The sequence below is a fragment of the Solanum verrucosum genome, unplaced genomic scaffold (genome assembly GCF_900185275.1).
Source record: "Solanum verrucosum unplaced genomic scaffold, falcon-dt-bn FXZP01000112.1, whole genome shotgun sequence".
NCBI classification, from domain to species: domain Eukaryota; kingdom Viridiplantae; phylum Streptophyta; class Magnoliopsida; order Solanales; family Solanaceae; genus Solanum; species Solanum verrucosum.
This window is the reverse complement of record NW_026020441.1, coordinates 1,899,152-1,905,151: the sequence shown is the minus strand read 5'-3', so window position 1 is coordinate 1,905,151 and position 6,000 is coordinate 1,899,152.

Sequence of the window (6,000 nt, the reverse complement as noted above, 5' to 3'; positions counted from 1 at the left end):
TAAACAATATAAGAAAAGCGATGTTCGAATTCACATGAAATTCAAATGCATAATTATTATTTTCGTACAACATGATATGTTTTTTGGACGGAAGGATTATTAAGTTAAAATTGTTAAAGAAAAACAAATTGGTTGTTTAAGTACTACAACTCAGACTAAAAGCTAAGGGGAGAAAAGACAAATATATCTCGAACTATCATAAATGGTATGCACATACCCTCCATCATACTTTAGGGATATTGGTGTCCCTGTCGTCTAATAACTAGAACATATATGCTCTAGTTTTTGGACGGCAGGGGCACCAATATCCCAAAAATATGACGGAGGATATCTGCATACCATTTACGATAGTTTGGGGATGTATTTGTCCTTTTTTCCCAAAGCTAAATCTTGTAAATAGATCTAGTATATAAAAGCACGTAGCTTGTGCTGTTTTGGGACTTGTTGCTATTTGCTCTAAATAGGCAAGTTGGATTAAATTTGAATTAATTAAAATTATTCAAATTAACTAATGAATTGAACTCGTAGTCATTTAAAGTTTACTTGAATATAAATGAGTTTGATAAAGATAGATCAAATAACGGGTCAATATAATATATGCCTCACCTAATCTAACCTTTATCTTTTTTATTTTCACATCCACCATTCTAATTCCAAATCCAGATCATAAAGTTGTGCAACATATCTAGCTAGCAAAATAACAAAATGCACGGAACCTACAGACTTGTAATTTGCAATAAAATACTATACTATATATATCGTTTATGGGCGTGTTGGAAGCGGACTTAGGCGAAGAGGACAAGAAGCACTTTCAGTGGATAGCTGATGTATCGCCCAGCTTGAGCTCAAGATCAATGTCCTCCATGAAATTATAACACACAATGGTACTGCTCTTTTGTCTCTTTGATGGTATACCTACTGACAAACTTGACTCCTCATCCAACAAATTAAAATCGTCTTTCGTATGGCGAATTATCGACTGGTACTGTTGAGGTTCCATATATGTAGGAAGAATACTCTTGCTTTGGCTTTGAGAATGAGCTACTACTGATTCTTTGTTAATTGCTTTGGCTCTATCCCTTCTATGGATGTTCATGTGACCACCTAAGGCTTGAGCACACCTCAAAACTTTCTTACAAAACCTACAAATGTAACTATGGTGCTCCCTTTTACCACTAATTATTCTCATTGAAATTAATTAAGGACAAGGATGAAAAGGGAGTAATTATAAGTTGTAAAAGTGTAGTGAGAAATAAGCTTGAGATCTAGTGAAAGAACTTATAATATATAATGGACAATGTAATTATAATAATAATAATAATAATAATATATATATATATATATATATATATATATATATATATATATATATATATACATGGTACATAATTTCATATAGCATGTACGACGGATACTAACGCATCTCTTGGAGAATTGATGTGATTTGTGAAGAATAAAATTAAAATATACTATACTATATATGTTTAGCTGAAAAGTCTTTTTTTCTTGGTTTGGAAGGTTCATTGAGTGGCTTTGATTAACTTTTTTTGGCAATTCCTCGAAGCGTCTTCTGGTCAATTTTATGTGATTGTCCTATCACTACAACAAATAAAGGACTTTGCATCAATTATTTATTGATAAATATAATATCATTGTCGTTATATTATATATAGCAATAATAATAAATATGAGTATTTATAATCATCACTTAATGCAAATATAGTTAAAGGTTTTAACAATTTTGATTACGATGACATTAACTCGGTCATTGCTAAAAGAAATTCTTATTGTTACTAAATATACGACATAGGAAAGCAAATCTAAGGGAGAAAAAATTACTCTAGTTGTTTAACTAACACATTGATTATATATGTTTGGTTATGTGATTAAGTCAATTACACGATTATTGGGGTGACTTGTTCCATTATTTCCAAAAATAAATAAAGATAAAACAAAGATTACTTAGTCAACGGATAATAGACTAGTTCTTCTTCTCTATGAGAATGAGAGTTGATGCGTCTAATTTTCTCTAGAGAGAAGTATAATAAATTATAATTTTCTCTAGAGAGAAGTATTGGTTTTTAATATTAGGTTATTAGGTAAACCGATAACCCTTTAAGACTATAGTAATTTGCTATTTTTACCTATACATAAATATTAAATATTAATCTTAATATCTTACTAGTTACTCCCTCATCCCATTTTATGTGAGGTAGTTTGACTCGACACAGAGTTTAAGAAAGAAAGGAAGACTTTTAAAACTTGTGGTCCAAAATGAATAATAGAAATTTGTGTGGCTGTAAATCATTTCATTTAGGGTAAAATAGACATTTTATAGTTGAATTGTTACTTAATATAGAAATGTGTCATTCTTTTTTAGACTGATTAAAAAAGAAAGTAAGTCACATATATTGGGACAGAGGGAGTATGTCTTTGTCATTAAGCCTTCAATTCATACTTCATGTGACTTTAAGTTCACAACTCCACATTATACAAACCGTCAAAACTCAAAACCTAAAGTAAGAACCCTATTCTTCTTAATTTCTCTTTATGTTATACATGTATAGTTCTTTTTAGAGAAAATACATCAAATTCCCCCTAAATTTGGCAGCAAAACTTACTTTAGTACTTCAACTATACGGGTGTTCAAATACCCCCCTTAACAATTTTGAAGTGATTAAATACCACCCTAAGACTTGACATGGCAAAATGAGTGTACTCACTCTCCTAAAAGCGCGTGAAATAATAAAAATAAAAAAAACTGAATGGTAATATCATACACATGGCCTTTTTTTATTGGCCAATATATAACTAATAGTTTTTAATTTTTTTATAAGTTAAATTTTAAAAAAAAATGTGAAATTTCTTATTTACCGTTTAAAAGTAAATGAAATTTGTGGGTTCAATTTTTTTTGGGAAAATGCATAAGTACCCCCTATCCTATGCCCAAAATCCCTAAGACACACCTAACCTTTACTAAGGTCCTATTACCCCCCTGAACTTATTTTATATATAATTTTCTACCCCTTTTTCGGCCTACATGGCATTATCCTTGAAAATATTGTCATCACACGCTGGGCCCACAAGATAGTGCCACATAGGCCGAAAAGGGGTAGAAAATTATATATAAAATAAGTTCGAGGGGGTAATAGGACCTTAGTAAAGGTTAGGTGTGTCTCTGGGATTTTGGACATAGGCTGGGGGGGTACTTATGCATTTTCCCAATTTTTTTTAAAAAAAGTAATCTATTTGTTTTCTCTTTATTTTGTTGTCTTCCCCATTAAAGCACTCTTTATACCTTTCTTCTTCCGTATTAGTCATTTTTCCTTCAAGTTCATCTATCACCTCACTAGCCATTCATTAATCCACAAAACCCAACACTTAATTCATATTATTGAATATAAATGAATTTTAAGTGACCCATTTTGAATTCTATCAGTTGTGATGCAAAAAATGTGGGTCTATCAACTTTCTTATACAACCTTCATTTTTCATTTGAGTCGTTCATTCTCCGATGGCAGATTTTTAAGAGAAGGTTCGAAGAAGAAAAAGTAAGTATGCTCTATTTAAAAAAAAATTGATGAAGGTTGAAGAAGAAAACAACTATTGAAGGCTGGAAATGGTCAGGAAAAAAGAAGTGTGAAGGTTGAAAATGGTGAAAAAAAAAAAAAAAAAAAGGGGGTGGGGGGGGAGGGGGGGTAGAAGAGAAGGGGTGGAAGAAGGTGGGGCAATTTTGATTTTAAATGCATTTTTAATTAATTAATTAGTGTAATGAATTTTTAAAAAATATTTAAGAAAAAGGGTGAATAAGCAAAAAAAAAAAGACTGAAAATTAATGACGTGGTGCTTACATGGTTGTGATGTGGCGCTTACATGGCTATGATGTGGCAGGTGAGAGTGGTATTCTACTCTCAGGGTTGTATTTAATTCACTTCAAAGATGTTAAGGGGGTATTTAATCGCCCGTGTAGTTTAAGTGCTAAAGTAAGTTATGCTGTCAAGTTCAGGGGGGATTTGATGTATTTTCTCTTCTTTTTATGTTTGTTATTATTGTTTCTATTTTATGATCATTTGTAAGTTATATTATTGTCTTGTCTCGAATAATTTATTAGAGAAGTCATATATTTGATTGATACACATTTTCTTATTGGTTAAACTGAAAACCGAATTATTAAGGACCAAAACCAATTAACCGAAAAGGATAAAAAATATCTTATTGGTTTGGTTATTGATTTAGTGTATTTAAAAATAAAAAATCAATAAATCGAACCAAAAATACATAAAACCAGACCGAACCGACCGATGCACACATTTAAATAGGTGAAATTTATAAATGGACACTTAAACTTGGCGATGATGACACTTGAAACTTATTCCATGATCAACTAGACAAACATGTGTCTCTTGGGCGCCCAAGTCCAACAGACCTCATGTGTAAACTCTAACGGCGGATAACATGTTACATGTACAAATATTGAAAGACACGTATATTTTTTAGTTTTTTTAAAAAATACTAGGACTCTCTTTGAGTTCAATTTGACTAAATTTTAAAGCCAAATTGGGTTATGTCAACATAATATTTTAAGCAACTTTTGTGATACATTTTAAATTTTTAGATTTAAATAAGTCTATTTTTACCGTAGTTTTTTCATATATCTTTTAAATATTTTGAATTGTCAATTATTGTGACTTATAGTACTTTTTACATAGTCTGCAAATATATAATTTTTCATTTTTTAAAAAAATTGAAGATTCCATGAGCAAATTCTCGGTCAAACTTAAACTATTTGATTCTCAAAAAAATAAAATGTGTCACATAAATTGGGATAGAGAGAGTATAATTTATAATTTATCTCATGTAATAAGAAGAACAAAATACATTTGTGAAATGTTGATCAAAGTTTACATAGGCTGAATTATGTGTCAACGAAATTCGGACAAATGGAGTTTTTTTTTTAACATTTGAGTTTATCATATGTTATACATGTCTAGTTCAGTCTCCCAAGTGGCCTTCTTTACAGGACGAATCTTCTACTAGGCCTTCAAATTATTCTGGTTATCAACTTACGGATTATCCTATCAAAAATAGCCACATGTTCTTTCTCATAAGAAAAGCTCTTATCAAGTAATACAAAGTCCCACTGAAAGATATAGTTCTATCTGAAGCTTCTTTAGCATGGACACATAAAATACTAGGTGAATACTTGATAGATCTGGAGGCAAGACCAACTCATAGGCTATCTCTCCCACGCGTAGTGAATCACAGACTCAACTTACCTCTTTTTCAAACCTTATCCCTTTATGGACGAAATCTTGAGCAAAACTTGCTTTCTTATCATGAACTTCATATCTTTAACTTTTTTATTTAGTATATTCTTTCTGTCTACTCTAAGCTACCAAAATCTTGTTTCGTATCATCTTAGCCTTCTTCAAAGTCTCTCTTAGAAGATCAGTACCTCATGGTTTTACCTCAAACACATCAAATCAATCAATGAAAGATTTACACCTCCTCTCATATAACGCCTCAAGCGAAGTAATATCAATACTAAAGTAATAACTATTATTATATGCAAACTCACCTAAGGGTAAGAATTTATTCCAACGATCACCAAAGTCAATCACACATGTGTGAAACATGTCCTTCAATACCAGAATAGTCTGCTCAGACTGACCGTTGATCTAAAGAGGAAAAGTTGTACTCAAATCAAGTCTAGTGTCTAACTCATCATGCAAGGACCTCCAAAAGCTAAAAGTAAACTGCATATACACCTCTATCAGAAATAATAGAGATTGGAACTCCGATCCATGCAACCGAACAAATTTATGAAGATAAATCTTTCTCAATTTTTTTGTATTATAAGTCACCTAAACTAGTATGAAGTGTGCAGACTTACTCAACATGTCAGTCACCCAAATTAGATTAAACTTACTCAAGGTCTTAAGAAAACCAACATCAAAATCCATTACATTGTTTTCCTACTTTCATTTCAAAATGGGCATC